Raw genomic sequence first — 18,788 nt, 5'->3', positions numbered from 1 at the left:
CTACCGTAGACTCGCCTGAGGCCTGCCTCCACCGCTGCTGCGTGGGACTCGCCTTGGGCCCATCTCCACCACTACTGCCTGGGACTCGACTTTGGGGCTGCCTGGGACTTGCCTCGGGGACTCTCCCCAACAGGTCTGCCCCCACCACTGCGACCGAGGGCTTACCTTGGACTCGCCCGAGGCCTGCTTCCACCACTGCTGTTGCCTGAGGCAGGTCTCCACTGTCGCTGCCTGGGACTTGCCTTGGGTGACTCGCCTTGGGCCCCTCCCCACAACCTCCACCACTGCTGCTACCAGGGGCCCACCTCCACCGCTGCCTGGGGCACAATAATATCCAGCAGCAGAATATGGCGAGCCCGAAGGTCGCCGGGCCCAGCCGCACCTACGCCGGGGTAGCCGCTGCCTTAGGCTCGGCTGTCACAACCCCGGTCTCGACTGCAAGCCCCTTCAGGCACCTGACCAAACGCCTAGGGGTCAAGGCCTATCCCCACCCCAACATGACCATCGAGGCCTGCAGCAAGGCCATGGCTAGTGTGGTCGGCCCACTGGCCATCGTCGCTGTGGCCCGGATGTACGGGAAGGCCGTATTTTTCCTGAAGACCGAGCAGGCGGTCCACCTGGCCGTGGAGAGGGGGCTCACCGTGGGCGGGACACATTTGCCCATCGACCCTTTGGAGGTTACGGCCCAGAGGGTCGTGATCTCTAATGTCCCGCCCTTCATTGCCAGCGAGCTCCTTCTCCCCCACCTCACCACCCTGGGGGAGATCCGGTCGGGTGTCCAGCCGTTCCTGCTCGGTCTGAAGGACCCTGCCCTAAGACACATCTACTCCTTCCGGCGCCAGGTGTTTATTTGCCTGGCCCGGGAGGAGGTCACCGAGGGCAATTTTACCGTCCTCCACGAGGGCGTGGCCTACCGCGTCTTCTGGACGGCGGACGGCGTGCGGTGCGACCTGTGCCGCGAGGTGGGGCACATAAGGAAAAACTGCCCCACCCAGAAGGCCGTCCAGCCCGCGCCGATGGTGGTGCTGCCGCACACATTCCCCCTCCCCCGAAGTCAATACCACAGGCCCCGGCACCGGAGGCTAAGCCGGGGGCGCGGTGCTTCACTTGGTGAACGTCTACGCTCGTTGCCCGGATCCGACTTTTGTACGCCGCCGCAGAGTGTTTGGTTAAAGTTAACGGGCCCCTGACGGCGCCCCTTCGCTTCGGGAGAGGAGTGCATCAAGGCTGCCCCCTGACCGGCCAGCTGTATTCCCTGTGCATGGAGCCTTTCCTGCGCCTCTTGTGGAGGAGGTTGTTCGGGCTGGTTCTGCGCGGCGCGGGCACAGGGGTGGTCCTCTCGGCCTACACCGACGACGTGCTTCTCACTTTCACCGACCCGGCTGACCTGGGGAGGATGCACGAGTGTAGGCCCTTTCTTGAGTTTTCCAGATACATGCTGAGTGATGATTTGGTCAGGGCATTCACTATCACACAGGGTAGTTTGGAAATGCTCTATCTCAGCTCAAGTTCCCATAGAGAGGGAGACAGCTAGGGCCCTATTTATGAGGTTGCCAATAAGATTTACCATGACTATCGGAATTCCAACATACAAACTGATCAGTCAAAGAAGGCTTTTGGTAGAGAGTGGTTAAGAATTCTCAACCACTCTCAGAATTCTCAACTAATACATTGAAAAAAGGGAGCTAATTTGACTGCTCTATTTCAATAGTAAATTGAGCACAGAATGGAGTTTAAGGTGTGAAGAATATCAGATTTAAATATCGCAAATGTGTCATTTACATATCGGAAATAAGCATGATATAAATGGGATCCTGATTGAACATCTTATTAGGAGTACCACACCGGTGAGTATCGTAGGTTACTTGCTCAAAGCTTGCATCTGAACTGAACCTCCAACCGTCTCTTCCAAGTGCGTGAATCCAACTAAGACTCTCAAACTTAGTGTTATGAAGGTGTAGGTGTGTACTCTCTTTAAGAGAGACTGGAAGCTGGCACGGACTTAGAGGCACAGTGTGCTGAAAGAATTAAAATGTAACATTTGACTGTGAAACCAATAGTGCAGCTGAGTTGCCATGGTACACAACAAATTCAAATTTGGCCAATCAGTTTAAATTATGTTCGGACCATTTTCACTTCTCACTTTCTGAACCTTCTGACCCCCAACAGAAGGTTCAGAAAGTGAGAAGGACAGCAGAATTAGCAGATGAATACATATTGGTGCATAAGACAAGCTTCCTGTCCAGAATTTTGTCTGTGAGGGAAAGTTGGGAGAAAGGGAGATCCTACACTATGAAACAAAGAGTAGAGAGTACTGGTAAGTGTTTACCACAGGTTAAAAAAGAAGTCCAAGAGGATGGAAAGGAGGTGAAAAGCCTCGGGTGTTTCCACTGTGGTAAAGTGGGACACATCAAGTCAGAGTGCTGGTCACTAAAGAAAGGCATGGTGGGAAAAGATGTGGTAAAAGAAACTAAGCCAGTGGCATTAGTGAAATAGTAAAGGAGACCCCAAGAGCCAAGGAGCTGCAGGAGAGTGCACAGCCTGGGCAGGGGCTGGGTATGAAGTTAGTGCCTGACCTCTATAAAGAATTTGCCTTTGTGGGAAAAGTTTACTCAGAAAGAACAAGGAGAGAAAGTTATCATTTTGAGATACAGGATCTAACCCATTTCTAATAGCAACAGATGAGTGAATATGCACTCTTTATGATCTGTTACCCAAGAGTGTGGCAATTTGTGGGATAGATGGACAGAAATTTAGCATTTCCTAAATAAGATCAGGTTGGAGTGCCAACTCAAGACTGGGAAAGTAACAGTGGGAATGATTGACACAGCGTCAGTTCCACGAATTCAATTTGTTCTTGGGAATGAATGATTTAGCAGGGCCCAAGGTGGGAGTGACACCCCTTGTTGTGCAGAAGCTCAAGGAAGACCAAGAAACTGAGGAGCTAAAAGAAAAATATCCTGGTATTTTCCCAGACTGTGTAGTAACAAGATCGCACAATCATAAGTCACAGCACAATGCAAACACTAAACAGAAAGATGAGGGAGTTGAGGTTCAGTTAGCAGACACCCTGTTTGACGTTATAGTGCAGAAAAAAACCTGAACAGGCAGGGGGTCAGACAGAAAGAAGTATTTAGTCCTGAAAGGCTAAAGGACTTGCAACAGAAATACATGATATATATATGTGGATGTGTACTCCGAAAAGGAGGCAGAGAATATTCCTGAGGGTTATATTCTGAAAGATAGGATCCTAAGATGGAAATGGAGACCACAGCAGCTTAGTGCAGATGAGAAATGGGCTAAAGTGCACCAGATTGTGTTGCCGGTAGCATTCAGACAGCAAGTGTTACGGGTAGCACAAGGACTACCTGTCGGAGGTCACCTAGGGGTATGAAGAACTCAGGCTATGGTACAAAAACATTTTTATTGGCCTGGAGTGCACAAGGATGTGGTTAACTTTTGCTGTATGTAACATACGTGCCAAATGGTAGGTAAGCCACAGGGGGTAATAAAACCATCACCATTGTTGCCAATTCCCGCATTCGAAGAACCTTTTACACAGCTTATAAATGAGTGTGTAGGTTCCCTCCAGAGAACTAGAAGAGAGGAACAACTGGAGAAACAGGTATTACTTACTACCTCGCAGAGTGAGGAATCAAATCCAGATGATGTGAATTTTGGTGTGCCTCAAAATATGTTAAAAAATGAAGATGTCCTTGAGGAATGGAATAGGTTAGTCAACTATCTGTCCCAGGAGCAAAGAACAAACTTGAAACGTTTGTTACTGTAGTATGATCTCATGTGTAGGAAATCAGATGGGGAGGATTAATGTTATTGTGCATGAAGTAAACATGGGGAATGCTGTTCCATTTTAAAAAAACCCTATTGGCTTAATCCTTTCAAATTCAGACAGGTCCAGATTGAGGTGGAGGCCATGCTCAACGAGAATATCACTGAACCAGGCAGAGCAAGTGGAGCTTGCCAATCGTCTTAGTTCTCAAAGTGGACGGGACTCAGTGATTTTTCTGTAGATTATCGGAAGGTCAATGCCATTACAAAATTGGACTCATATCCAATACCAAGATCGGAGGACTGTATCAAGAAAATTGGACAAGCCAGTTACTTCACCAAGTTGGACTTAATGAGTGGTTACTGGCAGGTACCATTATCAGATATGGTAAAATAAATTTCTGCATTTGTAATCCGAAATGGGCTACATCAATTAAAAGTAATGCCCTTCCAAAGACATTCCAAAGACTCATGAACAGAGTTGTGGCTGGGTTAACAAACTGTGCAGATTTTTAGTAAGTCCTGGAAAGATCACATGGTACAGTTGACAGAGCTACTTGGATGACGACAAGAAGCAAAACTGGTGATAAACTGAAACAAAACTGAATTTGTGAAAGCAGAGGTGATGTTCTTGGGACATAACATCAGTCATGGAAGGTTGACCTTGCGGAACGCAAATTCAAAGGCCATTGAGGAATTTCCATGACCAACCTCGAAAAAAGAGGCAGCACAGTGGCTCAGTGGTTAGCACTGCTGCCTCACAGCGCCAGGGACCCAGGTTCAATTCCAGCCTTGGGCGACTGTCTGTGTGGGGTTTGCACATTGTCCCCGTGTATGCTTGGGTTTCCTCCGGGTAGTCTGCTTTCCTCCCACAGTCCAAAGATGTTCAGGTCAGGTGAATTGGCCATGCTAAATTGTGCATAGTGTTAGGTGCATTAGTCGGAGGGTGAGTTACTCTTAGGAGGGTCAGTGTGGACTTGTGGGGCCAAAGGGCCTGTTTCCAAACTGTAGGGAATCTAATCTAATCTAATTCTTGGGACAAAGCAGATTCTATCAGAAGTTTGTTCCAAACTTCAGCAGAGTAATGGCACCATTAACCGATTTGTTGAAGAAGAACAATGCCAGGAGGCATTCAGCCATTTAAAAGCAATATTAACCATCGCACCAGTTTTAGCGACAGCAAACATTTCATAACCTTTCAAAGTTACCATCGAAGCGAGTGACATAGGAGTTGGAGCTGTACTGCTACAGGAAGGTGATGCGAGGATTGAACTGCCAGAACTTTGCAAAGAAACTCAACAACCACCAGAGGAAATACGTCACGATAGAAAAACAACTATTGAGTTTGGTACTGCAGCATTACAGCATTTAATATGTACGTCACGAATAATGTGTCGGAGACAGTTATGTACACTGATCACAATCCTCTTACATTCTTGGAATGCTTTAAAGACAAGAATATGAGTCTATTTCATTGGAGTCTTATGTTACAGACTTTTAATTTACAAATCGTACATGTTACAGATCATAAGAATATAATCGCAGATGTGTTATTGTGGATTTAACTGATAAATATAGATAAGATTGGTATCTATTCAATGTTATATATGTGTGGGGTTCATCTTTTTATTAAGTGGGGAGGTGTTATGAAGGAGTAGGTGGGTACTGTACCTTTAAGAGAGATAGGAAGCTGGCACGGACTTAGAGAGGCACAGACTGTGCTGAAAGAATTTAACAATTGACTGTGAAACCAATAGTGCAGCTGAGTTGCCGTGGTACACAACAAATTTGAATTTGGCCAATTAGTTTAAATTATGCCCCAAGATACCAAATTCCAATCAAATTTGAATTTAGTGTTTTGATGACATCAAACTAATGAAATGACCTGATGTTTTGGGATATAAAACGGGACATTTTGAACAGTTAGGGGGAGAACTGCCAAGAAAGCCAACAAGTATAGACTGCTAGCCAAATAGCTCTCTGAAAGGTACCTGTCATAAGAAAAGTTAAGCAGCCAAAGGTTGAAGAAAAGACGACCCAAGAAAACCTAAAGAAAAATCTACAGAGTGAAATCTTGAGTGGTTTTGGAGCTGCATTCATCCAGACAGGTGGGGAGTATTCCATCACAATCCAGACTTGTGCCTTGTAAATGGTGGCCTGGTTTTGAACAGTCAAGTGGTGTTACTCACCATAGGTCTCCCAGCCTTTGACCTGCTCTTGTAGTGACTGTATTTATATGGCTGTTCCAGTTCAGTTTCTAATCAATGGAACTCCCAGGATGTAGATAGGGGATTCAGCGATGGTATTGTCAAGATGTAATAGTTACATCATTTCATTTGCTGAGGATAGTCATTGCCTGGCTCTTGTGTGACTTGAATGTTACTTGTTACTTAACAGCCCAAGCCTGAATGTTGTCTAGCTCTTGCTGCATGGTCTCTCACCTTAGCGGTGCAGTTGAATTCACCCCCCCATTGAGGAAGATGCACTTCTGCTCATAGACAGAGCTAAGAAGAGTGGCCACTGCCTCAGAGAAACTTGTTTGCTGCAGTCCAACCAGTGGAGCGAAGCACCATGATGTCCCCCATGGCAGTGAATTGGAGCAAATGGCACAGCACAGAATCCACCTGGGTTCCACATTAAGCAAAATGCTGCCACCAGTCAGACAGCTATTGAAATGTTAGACTATAATCACTAATAACTGAATGTCCATTGACATCAGTCACACCTCAACTAATCAATTGATAGACCAATTAACAATCTAAACCTTTCACGTCATGAATATTGGTATGATGTACTGAAACTGCTTTCTAATTACTCCAAGATAAATAGTAACCTTTTGAAAATCCTTTTCAATTGCAAGATATGTCTGTTACTGGCAAAACCAGCATAGATTACACATCTAGATTTGTCCGTGGCTGGCTTACTATGGCATTTCAGGGGGCAGTTATGAGTTAATCCATTATTTGACGGGGAGAGTAGATTCACAAATAGGTCAGACTAAGTAGACATCAGATTTATTTCCCTAAAGGACAATGGCGTATCTGGTAGTTGTAATGGAACAGATCTTTGTGCTATATCCCATGATGCATTTGGTGGCAGAAAGGCCCTGCAGCAGAGTGATCCCTGGACACCTTCCCAAAAGTGGGCGGCACGGTGGCACAGTGGTTAGCACTGCTGCCTCACAGCGCCGGAGACCCGGGTTCAATTCCCGCCTCAGGCGACTGACTGTGTGGAGTTTGCACATTCTCCCTAGGTAAGGGGTAAATGTAGGGGTATGGGTGGGTTGCGCTTCGGCGGGTCGGTGTGGACTTGTTGGGCCGAAGGGCCTGTTTCCACACTGTAAGTAATCTGTAAGTAATCTAATCTACCACGAATTGAGGTCTTTACCCTCATCCCTCCACCACTGTTATTAAATTAACCCTGTGGCTGGAGGGGCTCTGGGAGGGGAGGAGATCCCTCATTGTGAGAGTCTGCTCCTGATCAAGGGATCAGGAAAAGGAGAACCTAAGAACCAAACCTAAGAACCAAACCTCTACTCTGACTGTTGACACCACTCACGTGCTTGGGTCACTCCTAAGTACAAGGCATTGCTCGTGTGTACTACCAGCAGCAGCCTCTTGAGTGGCACTGCTGTCAAATGGAGGTGTCGGACTCTGTTTGACTAGCAGATCTTAACAGGCAGGACTTCTGTCCATGGAGAAGGCTCCCTACACTCACAATTGACAGTCAGTTTAGTGGACCTTCCCTAAAAAAGCCAGTGTCCTCTGGATAAAAGCAAATTACTGCAGATGCTGGAAACTGAAACCAAAAGAGAAAATGCTGGAAAATCTCAGCCGGTCTGGCAGCCTCTGTAAGGAGAGAAAAGAGCTGACATTTTGAGTCTAACTGACCCTTTGTCAAAGCTAAAAAAAGGGGAGAAATAGGGAGGTATTTATACGAGGCTGAGAGAAGGTGAGTCATGGCTCCAGAAGCAAAGGTAGCAATAAAGAGGTGATAATGACAGTGCATAGAGAGATTATAGGGAGATTGGGAGCTGTGAATGACCAAGGCTGAAGCCAGTGCTGTGTGACAAAATATGTGGGGAATGGGGAGGATGGGTGAAGCAGAAGCAAAATGGAAAACAGGGGAGAAGAGTAGCAAAGGGGGAAGAGGAGAGGAAAAAGGTGATAAGAGAGTGGGGAGCAAGAGAAAGAGAGACAATCAAGAAATATGAGGTACAGAACAGTGAAAAAAAAATTAAAAAAAGGTAAATAAAATAAAATTACAGAGCAGAATGAAAACAGAGGGATTGAGATGGGGAAAATCATCTGAAGTTGTTGAATTCAATGTTGAGACCGGCAGGCTGTAACGTGCCTAGTCGGAAGATGAGATGCTGTTCACCATGGATGTGCAATCTCTTTACACCTCCATCCCACACCAAGACGGCTTGAAAGCTCTTCGCTTCTTTCTCAAAAAGAGGTCCGAACAATCTCCATCCACCACCACTCTCTTCCGCCTGGCTGAACTTGTTCTCTCTCTCAACTTCTCCTTCAACTCATCCCATTTTCTCCAAATCAAAGGTGTAGCAATGGGTACCCGCATGGGTCCTAGCTATGCCTGCCTTTTCATGGGGTGTGTGGAACATTTCTTGTTCCAGGCCTACCCGGGTCCCTTCCCACAACTGCTTTATCGGTACATTGATGACTATTTCGGTGCAGCTTCATGCTCTCGTCCTGACTTGGAAGAATTCATAAACTTCGCTTCCAGTTTCCATCCCTCCATCACCTTCACCTGGTCCATCGCCGACACTTGCCTTCCTTTCTTTGACCTTTCTGTCTCCATTTCCGGCAACAGTCTATCCACTAATATCCATTACAAGCCCACTGACTCCCACAGCTATCTGGACTACAGCTCTTCTCACCCTACGTTCTGTAAGGACTCTATCCCTTTCTCTCAGCTCCTTCGGCCTCCGCCACATTTGTTCCGATGAGGCCACTTTCCAAAGTAGTGCTCTTAATATATGCTCCTTCTTCTCCAACCGTGGCTTCCCACCTACAGTTGTTGACAGGGCTCTCAACAGCGTGCGGTCCATCTCCCGGGCCACGACCCTCACCCCCTCCCTCCCCTCCCAGAACAAGGATTGGGTCCCTCTTGTTCTCGAGGAGAAAGTGAGGTCTGCAGATGCTGGAGATCAAAGTTGAAACTTTATTGCTGGAACAGCACAGCAGGTCAGGCAGCATCCAGGGAACAGGAGATTCGACGTTTCGGGCACAGGCCCTTCTTCAGGAATGAGCAGAGAGTGTTCAGCAGGAGAAGATAAAAGGTAGGGAGGAGGGACTTGGAGGAGGGGCGTTGGAAATGTGATAGGTGGAAAGAGGTCAAGGTGAGGGTGATAGGTCGGAGTAGGATGGAGGCGGAGAGGTCAAGAAGAAGACTGCAGGTCAGGAAGGCGGTGCCGGGCTGGAGGGATCCGGCTGAGACAATGTGGGGGGAGGGGGGATGAAGAAACTGGTGAAGTCCATGTTCATCCCCTGTGGTTGGAGGGTTCCCAGTCGGAAGATAAGACGCTCCTCCTCCGACCGTCGGGTTGTTGTGGTTTGGCGGTGGATGAGTCCAATGACCTGCATATCCTCGGTGGAGTGGGAGGGGGAGTTGAAATGCTGTGCCACAGGTTGGTTGGGTTGGTTCGTCCGGGTGGCCCAGAGGTGCTCTCTGAATCGCTCCGCAAGTAGGCGGCCTGTCTCCCCAATATAGAGGAGGCCACACCGGCTGCAGCGGATGCAGTAGATGATGTGGGTGGAGGTGCAGGTGAATCTGTGGCGGATATGGAAGTTTCCTTTGGGGCTTTGGAGAGAAGTGAGGGGGGAGGTGTGGGCGCAAGTGTTGCACCTCCTGCGGTTGCAAGGGAAGGTGCCGGGAGTGGTGGTTGGGTCGGTGGGGGGTGTGGATCTGACAAGGGAGTCGCGGAGGGAGTGGTCTCTACGGAAAGCTGATAGGGGAGGGGAGGGAAATATATCCTTGGTGCTGGGGTCTGTTTGGAGGTGGCGGAAGTGACGGCGGATGATGCGCTGTACATGGAGATTGGTGGGGTGGTAGGTGAGGACCAGTGGGGTTCTGTCCTGGTGGCGGTTGGAGGGGCGGGGCTCAAGGGCGGAGGAGCGGGAAGTGGAGGAGATGCGGTGGAGGGCACCGTTGACCACGCCGGGGGGGAAATTGCGGTCCTTGAAGAAGGAGGCCATCTGTGTTGGAGGACCAGTTCAAAATACGTACAACACAGATGGCCTCCTTCTTCAAGCCAGGAGGACCAGTTCAAAATACGTACAACACAGATGGCCTCCTTCTTTAAGCCAGGAGGACCAGTTCAAAATACGTACAACACAGATGGCCTCCTTCTTCAAGCCAGGAGGACCAGTTCCCCGACGTGGTCGACGGTGCCCTCCACCGCCCTCCACTAAACACATCTTCCCTTCCCTCCCCGTGTCTGCATTCCGCAGAGATTGTTCCCTCCAGGACAACCTAGCCCACTCCTCCATCACACCTAACTCCTCTCCCATCACACATGGCACCTTCCCATCACACCTAACTCCTCTCCCATCACACATGGCACCTTCCCATGCAATCGTAGAAGGTGAAGCACCTGCCCCTTTACCTCTTCCATGCCCACCATCCAAGGCCCTAAACACTCATTTCAGATTAAGCAGCGTTTCACTTGTACCTCTTTCAATTTGGTCTATTGCATTCGTTGCTCCCAATGTGGTCTCCTCTATATCGTAGAGACAAAACACCGACTGGGTGATCGCTTTGCTGAGCACCTTCGGTCTGTAAGCAATCAGGTCCCAGACCTTCCTGTGGCTTGCCATTTCACCACCCAATCCTGCTCGCATGCCCACATGTCTGTCCTTGGCCTGCTGCAATGTTCCAGTGAAGCTCAACGCAGACTGGAGGAACAGCATCTCATCTTCCGACTCGGCACGTTACAGCCTGCCGGTCTCAACACTGAATTCAACAACTTCAGGTGATTATCCCATCTCGACCCCTCTGTTTTCATTCTGCTCCGTAATTTTATTTCATTTACCGTTTTTAAATTTTTTTTTTCACCGTTCTGGACCTCATATTTCTTGATTGTCTTTCTCTCACTCCCCACTCTCTTATCACCTTTTTCCTCTCCTCTTCCCCCTTTGCTACCCTTCTCCCGTTTTCCATTTTGCTTCTACTTCACCCATTCCCCCCCATATTTTGTCACACAGCACTGGCTTCAGCCTTGGTCACTCACAGCTCCTAATCTCCCTATAATCTCTCTATGTACTGTCATTATCACCTCTTTATTGCTACCTTTGCTTCTGGAGCCATGACTCACCTTCTCTCAGCCTCGTATAAATACCTCCCTATTTCTCCCGCCTTACAGAGGCTGCCAGACCTGCAGCTTCAGAGCATATCTTTGCTGAGCAATGGAGTTGCAACAGCTGCCTTCAGCAATCTGACACAATGACTGATAAACCATAACACAAAACAAAAACACTTATTCCATACTTTTGGCAAATTTATTTCAATTCAAAAGACAGACAGTAACAAGTACATTTATTCACACAAATGTCTCTGAAAGTGTGAGCCCTTGATTTCAATAGTAATCCTATACTTAAACTGAATAAATTGAAGCAAGCACATTAGTACATGCTAAACACTGCGTCACTTCTTAAAATAGCATAGTTTACAAAGTACAAGTTTTCCCATTGCCCGACACAAGTTGTCAAGTTGATACAACTTATTCAGTAAATTCCCTAAAGCAAAGGAAAGTTTGTTTCCATTTTGACTAACTCCCAACACCAAGTTAACAAATTCTAACCTCTGCACCATCAAAATACTCATTTGGATATCATCTCTGCAATAAATAAAAGATATTACAAAACCCAAGTCATCATGTAATAAACTCCCCTATGAGCCATCACCATAATTTATCAGTTTATATAACAAGCTGATAACTCTCTCTATGAGCAGATATATACAGCATGGGGTGAAAATACAATACTTTGGCATCTGTTTGTTTTAAAAACCTTCACTAATCAGCTTGATGTTGCAAAACTTCTACACAGAAATGCTTCAACACTTTCAATTCCTAGCCCAGCTAGAAAAAAAACGAGACTAGTTCTGACAGACTATTGGATCTTTAACATACGAATATAGTATTGTGTTGCATAAAGAGTATAACTGCTAGTAAGATTTCCACAGTGTGTAGCTTAACTTATACAGGGAAAAATACTTGTACGACACACAAGGACTGCTGTGTGCTTTTCTTCCCTGTTACAACAGCAATGTGTGTGAAATAAATGGTATATAAATAAGTATTCTCAAGTCAAATACATCAAGCCATATTAAACAAGACAATCAGCTATTCACATTATAGATCCGGTCACCTTTAAAACTTCTAAAAACTTTCTGCTATGAAATATTGTTTCGAATCCACTGTTTAAAAAAATCCTTTAGCTTATTTAAATTTGGTCGTGCTTGGTAGATGGGCTGACCAAAAGGCTTGTGCAAAGTCAGGAAGTCTTAGGTAATTGCTAGATGGGGACCGAGAGATTATTTTGCTGGTGACTTTCTCTCAGCCTCTCTCCATCAAGTATTATCATTCAATGTAAGTGATTCATCAAGATCCCAGACCCAAGACATATGACAGAGAAGGAGGAGCAAGCTTTTAGGCCTCTTTGCACCTACACCATTCAATAAAACCATGACTGGTTTTATGGTCTCAACTCCACTTTCCAGTTTGCTGCAAATAATCTTTGATTCCCTTGTCTATCAAAATCTACCTAGCTCTATCTTGTACAAATTCAATGAACCAGCCTCCACTGCTTCCTGGGGAAGGGAGTTTCACAGACTAACAAATTTCAGAGATAAAATAAATTATCTTCATCTTCAAAGGAAGACCTCTTATTCTGAGTTCTAGTCACCCCAACAAGTAAAAATGTTTTTCCGATAGCCTCAAGATGTTGCAATTTCCAACAAGCTCACCTCTCATTGTTTGAAATTCCAATGAGTAAACGCTTAACCCATCGAATCTTCCTCCGAAAAATAAGTTGTGAACCTTCTCTGAATTGCATCTTACACAATTATATCTTTTTTCAAACAAAGTAACCAAAACTGTGCACAGTATTTAAGATGTGGTCTCACCAATTCTTTGTGAAAAGTCCAATCTTATCCTGTAGACCTAAAACAGGTCCACAGATTGTATCAAAAACAAACTGCTGGAGAACCTCAGCAGATCTAGCAGTTTCTGTGCGCAGAAAACAGAGTTACTGTTGCTGGTCCAGTGGCCCTTCTTCAGATCTGATTTTAGTGAGGTAAGTGTGGTTTTTATGCTGAAGACCTGGGGTGAGGAGGGTGGGAGAGGGGAAGAGGAAGGAAGTGACCAATAGATTTCCCAGTGAGAGAGAATAGCAATTGGGCAAAGGAATGGGTAATAATGAGCCGGGGAGAAAGAATAGCTGCTAATGACGACCATCGGTGGGGGAAAACGGGTTGGCTGTGATGAAAGCAACCCATGTAATGCTGCTTTCATCACCAGCCAACCCATTTACAGCCACTGATGGTGCAAAAAATGCCACCTTTTACTAGCTACAATCAATTCTGGAGAAGGGTCACTGGACCCAAAACTTTGCTTTCTCTCCACAGATACTGCCAGGCCTGCTGAGTTTCTCCAGCAATTTTTGTTTTTGTTTCAGATTTCCTGCAGTTCTTTGTTTTTATTTACAGAATACATGCAGTGTAATATAAGTCTGGGAGGTTTTGTATGGTGTCTCCAAGCATAATAACGCTATAAGATACAAAAATCTTATAAAAATCAGGAAATACTTCAAAAGCACAACAACTCAGTTAGAAAATGAAAGTGAGGGTAAATAGAAAGAGGCAAGGTAACCTTTTGAGGATATACGAAGAGTTTCAGCCAAGAAACACTGGTAGACACTGAACTTTCGAAAATAAACTCTCTTTTTATTGAACTCCCTGCTTACATGTTGGGGTAAACCCACTCAACAAGAAGTAGGAGCAGAAGTAGGCCATTCAGCCCATTGGGTCTGCTCGACCATTCAGAGAGATCATGGCTGATCTGATACCGACAGCCCCCATTATCTGCATACTCACACAATCAGCCCCAGACGTCATCTATTTCTTCCTCATCGACTAATCTGGTCTGATTGAGCAGTCCTTTTCAGTAGATAGGAGTTACATGATAGCAACATCAGTGATTTGTTATCTGTGCGAAGTTCATGCCCGTCAAAGATTTGATGTAAATCCTCAACTTTTGTGCCCTTCTCCTCATAATTCTTAATTCCCTTACTGATTAAAAATCTCGGCATTACATCCTTGAATATATCAATGCTGTGGGACAATTCACCAGCAAAAATAGTCTTGTTCTTCCAGTCCTGCCACAAGAAATTATGTCAACGCATGCCTGACTCTGACATATCATTTGCCCCAGGATTGAATGTGCCAAGCTGGAAAGAAGGTAAACAAGGATGAGCACTAAATTATTGTGCTTCATTAAACTACGATGTCCACAATATTCTCAACGTGTTCTTTGGTCCATTATAACAGTCTCTATTTTTGTAAGTAACAATTGTAGCAGACAGTTATTAATTCAGAAAACCTGCCTTCTTTCTAGGAGAGAAGGTACTGGGGATGTGATGAGGCTGCCGGCAGGTAGGATGGATCATCAAAACAAATACAGCTCTGTAGGCTGAATACCCTGTGCCGATGAAGCATGTTTGTAGTTCCTGTTTTGGGATTGGTGACTAGTATATTGCAGAAGTTTAGCATTTGAATCAAATCATTAAACTATAATTTAGGAAAGAGGAATGAAGAGGAACATAAATTTTCCAGTACCATTCAGAATTTAATTTATTGTAGAATTGTTGGACTTCTCTCCAAGGTGACTTGCACATTCATTCCTTGATTTGCGCAAAACTCATTACAAGCGAATTGTTCAGAATGAATAAAGGCCAGAAATTTACTGTCACCAATGGGAGATATCCAATCCAACTTACAGTGAGTACAAAAAAATAGCACACACCTTGGCAAAAGGTTTGAGGTATGTATGTATAATTCACGAACTTGATGTATTGCCCAAATAGTCCAACTCTTGAAAAATAGTTTTCTCACTCACTATCATCTACAGTTGAGCTGCCTTATGTCTGAATTATAAAGTTACGATAACACAACACTCAATTCCTGGAGAATCTAGACTCTAAGAAAAAGGTAGTAATGTATGCAAATACTTGCGCACACTTTTTCAAAAGGTATATACATAGCATTAATTAATGTTAGTTTCTTAAACTGTGTTAAAACATTCTTGGCACACAAATAGATCTAGTGTACATTAACAGTAATCCCTTAATTGAGTTTTTCTTTAAAATTCAGATACGTAGTTGGAACAAAACAAACTCACAGGTTTTCCTGCAACCAAAGCAAGTGTTTTTGCAGACTAGAATTAATGCTCCATAATTGTTTGTAGTCCACCCACTAAATGACAGCACAATGTGAATTTGCAAAGCACGCTTTCAAATGAAGGTCTTTGGGGAAATGTTCACAAACACTGTCTCTGGGATTCCGTCTTGTAAATACTCTTGCTGTGCACTAGTTGATTCACTGACACACTATTTTCATTGCTGTCCAACAATTTGGTTTCCTACAGCAACAGTAATCTGACTAACAACATCGTTTTCCTTCGAGACTGATTACTTTTGAAGTCAGTGGAAGGAACTGTTAGTTTATAAACTGACTTTTAGAAGTTAATATTTGTCACTTTTTGTGGGCGTGTTAATATTTGCAAGAGACCTCAGGCAGTCAGACTATAGTTATTGGGCAATCTCCTTATATGTACCAATAGTTACAGAGCTTCCCTATGAACAAAAAGTGGGAGGACCTCTAGTTAAAGGCCTCTTCACACTGCAATTAAATATGCAATATTCTGGAATTTTCTAGCACGTTCTCCTCCCTCTTTTATGACATAGTAACTGTGGAAAATGGATTAAAAACAAGTGGCAGACTGAAATTAAAACCTTCCAATTATTTAACATATATCAATTTAGTTACAGTGTGAAAGACAAAATTAACATATATTATAAAAATGTGAAAACATGACCACAATTTTAAACATGATTGTTACATTACTGTGCATAAACAACCAGGGATCCAAAATCCCTAAACAGTCTGTACACATAAGCTGCCATGTTTCACATCTCATCACTGCTTTCTACATTAATAGGACTCAGCCTGTACAAAAATATAAACATATACATTATAGAAGACATTGAACTGCTTGAAAGGTTACCGTGCACACAGATTTACTTTGAAAAAGACACCGTACAAAAACAAAATAGCATAAAGCTACAAACACACAATCTTGTTTCATTTTCCTGGTTGGTGACTGAATAAGAAGCATTATTGGATCTATTCCGCTGCTGCTTTGATTTGATTTCACTGTACATGGGAAATGGCCTTGAACCATCATTGTTATAGATTCCAGGTGAATTTGGCACCCGTTAAACAAATCTACATCAAGATCAGGAAATGCTGCATGCAATTGAGCAGAGTATTTTAGTTTTAATTCTGATTGTAACATATTGTGAAAATGCTAATAACAGGGGCCTGGAATTTGCAGTAATTAACGACAGCAAAACTGACAGCATTTGCCTCAAAAAATATTTTAGGCTCCTCCGTATAGTTTACTATTGAATTTCCTGCAGTATTTCATCAATTATAAACTTAATGAGAATTTGCCCTTTGCTGCTATTAGTATTGCTACAAGAATCCTTGATAAGTTACACATTGTTGGGTGAGGTATAATTGAACTTTAATGCTATGTCAATTTCATGATTATTTATGGAAAACCTCTCTGTCCCTGAATTGCCCTGGAACTGAGTGGTTTACTTGGCCATTTCAGACAGCAGTTAAAAGTCAACAAAATTGCTGTGTTTCTGGAGTTTCATGTAAACTAGATCAGCTAAGGATGGCAGATTTCCCTTCCTAAAGGACATTAGTGAACTAGATGGATATTCCCGCTCAATGACAGTTCCATTGTACCATTACTGAAATTAATCTCATATTCTAGAGTTTTTTATTATTAGCTGCATTCAAATTCCAGCAACTGCTGCCAGGAACCTATCAAATTGAGCCAAATAATTTCCTGCCATGTCGTACTATTTTATGACTACATTAGAGACATAACATTATGATGTGATTTGATAAGATGGAAATAAATAAGATTATTTCAATTTAAGGGATTACCAAAATGAGAGGCCATAATATAGCGTAATCAACAAGAAAATCCATTAGGAATTCAGAGGAAATTTCTGTATTCAGAGAGCACTTAGAAAGGGGAATTTGCTATCACAGAAGTTGAGATGAATAATACTGATGCATTTAGTTGGGAAACTAGATAAACAAACAAAATTGAGGTTAATACGGTAATATGCTCACATGGTTAGATGACATTGGTCGAGACAAGACTCATAGGATATATAAACAGTTGGCATATGGGCCAAATAGTCTGAATCTGTGTTGTAATTTCAATGTGATTCTATATAAATTAAATTCTTGCATTTTTTTACTGGAGCTGTTAGCCCATAAAATGTATGTCAATATTGCACAGCGTGGCTTTACCAATAGATGTTTTAATATGAATGAGGAACCTATTCAATATCAGAATTGTGTCAATATAAAAGACATCTTTTCCACTGAAAACAAAAAACTAGTCACCAGAAGCGATATAACAGGAGGAGATGGGCCGATTTTAGAATTATGTGACTCTGATACTTGAGGCAAAGAATCAGATCCTTACTTTTTCAAGGTATCTTTCCAAGAAATTAGTTTTCTGTAAACTTCTACTTACATGAAACAAATACATCCATTTCCAACAAACTAATTCCACAATGTTTGCATGGCTAACTTTTACCAATTTTCCTTTTGGGTTTATAGAGTGACAGCGAACCCTGCCCTTGATATTTCTCAACCATCAGTGCCACTGCCCACCCCCTACATCTCTGGCGTGATACCTACACAGAGTAAACATTAGTTTCCAAAGACAAAAGCTATGTGGAAACAATCACAAGTTAAGGCTCCTCCAATTACATTTTAACTTTGAGGTTAAAAATGCTTTGGTGTGCTTTTTGTACACTTAATTCAGCCATTCCTGACTTGTCTCTGCACTTAAACGTGTTTAATGTATGTTACGTCAGGTGGTAGCATATTTTGAAAAGCCAGTTTGGAATGTGCATTAACATTACCGTGAGTGAACGTGCTCACTTGAGATAGTAAATAGTCCCAGAAGATAAAGCAAGCTGAAGGGAGCATTTAATTATCGGTGATCAGCATTATGAAAGGATTGGATAGAGTTAATTGTAAAATAAAACATCTTTCTGGTAGAGGCATCAGTAACTAGCTACAGTTGTCATTTATAGAAATGATTTGGATATGAATATTGGATGAATGGTTTGTAAGTTTGCAGATAACACCAAAACTGGTGGTATAGTGGACGGTGAAGAAGGTTATCTCAGAGTACAACGGGATCTTACTCAGAAGGGCTGAGGAGCAGCAGATGAAATTTAAAGAAATGTGAAAAGGTATGAGGTGTTGCATTTTGGCAAGTCAAATCAGGGCAGAACGTATACACTTAACGGTACTAGAGAGTGATTCCAAATAAAAAAAAACTATTGGATGCAGGCTCATTGTTCCTTGAAGGTGGAGTCATAGGTAGACAGGGTAGTGAAGAAGGCATTCAGTATACTAGTCTTTATCGGTCAGTGCATTAAGTATAGGAGTTGGGAGGTTATGTTGTGGCTGTACAGGACATTGGTTAGGTAACTTTTGGAACATTACGATCAATTCTGGTTGCCCTGCTATAGTAAAGATGTTAGTAAACTTGAAAGGTTGCAGAAAAGATTTGCAAGGGTGTTGGAAGGTTTGAGTTATAGGGAGAGGCTGAATAGGTTGGAGCTGTTTTCTCTCGAGCATCAGAGGCTGAGGGG

General features: G+C 43.8%; 1 long non-coding RNA gene across 1 annotated transcript in view; it reads right to left on the bottom strand.

Moving 5' to 3' along the window:
* The window catches only part of LOC122553354, a 21,746-nt gene extending 3,461 nt beyond the window's left edge, over nucleotides 1-18,285 (bottom strand). The window contains exon 1 of the long non-coding RNA XR_006312688.1: nucleotides 15,209-18,285. This is a non-coding gene — a long non-coding RNA (uncharacterized LOC122553354). The remainder of the gene's footprint in view (nucleotides 1-15,208) is intronic.
* Nucleotides 18,286-18,788: the final 503 nt, after the last annotated feature.

The sequence above is a fragment of the Chiloscyllium plagiosum genome, chromosome 10 (assembly GCF_004010195.1).
Source record: "Chiloscyllium plagiosum isolate BGI_BamShark_2017 chromosome 10, ASM401019v2, whole genome shotgun sequence".
Taxonomy (NCBI): domain Eukaryota; kingdom Metazoa; phylum Chordata; class Chondrichthyes; order Orectolobiformes; family Hemiscylliidae; genus Chiloscyllium; species Chiloscyllium plagiosum.
Note: the sequence above shows the minus strand (reverse complement) of the source record. Positions and strands in the feature narration are given on the sequence as shown.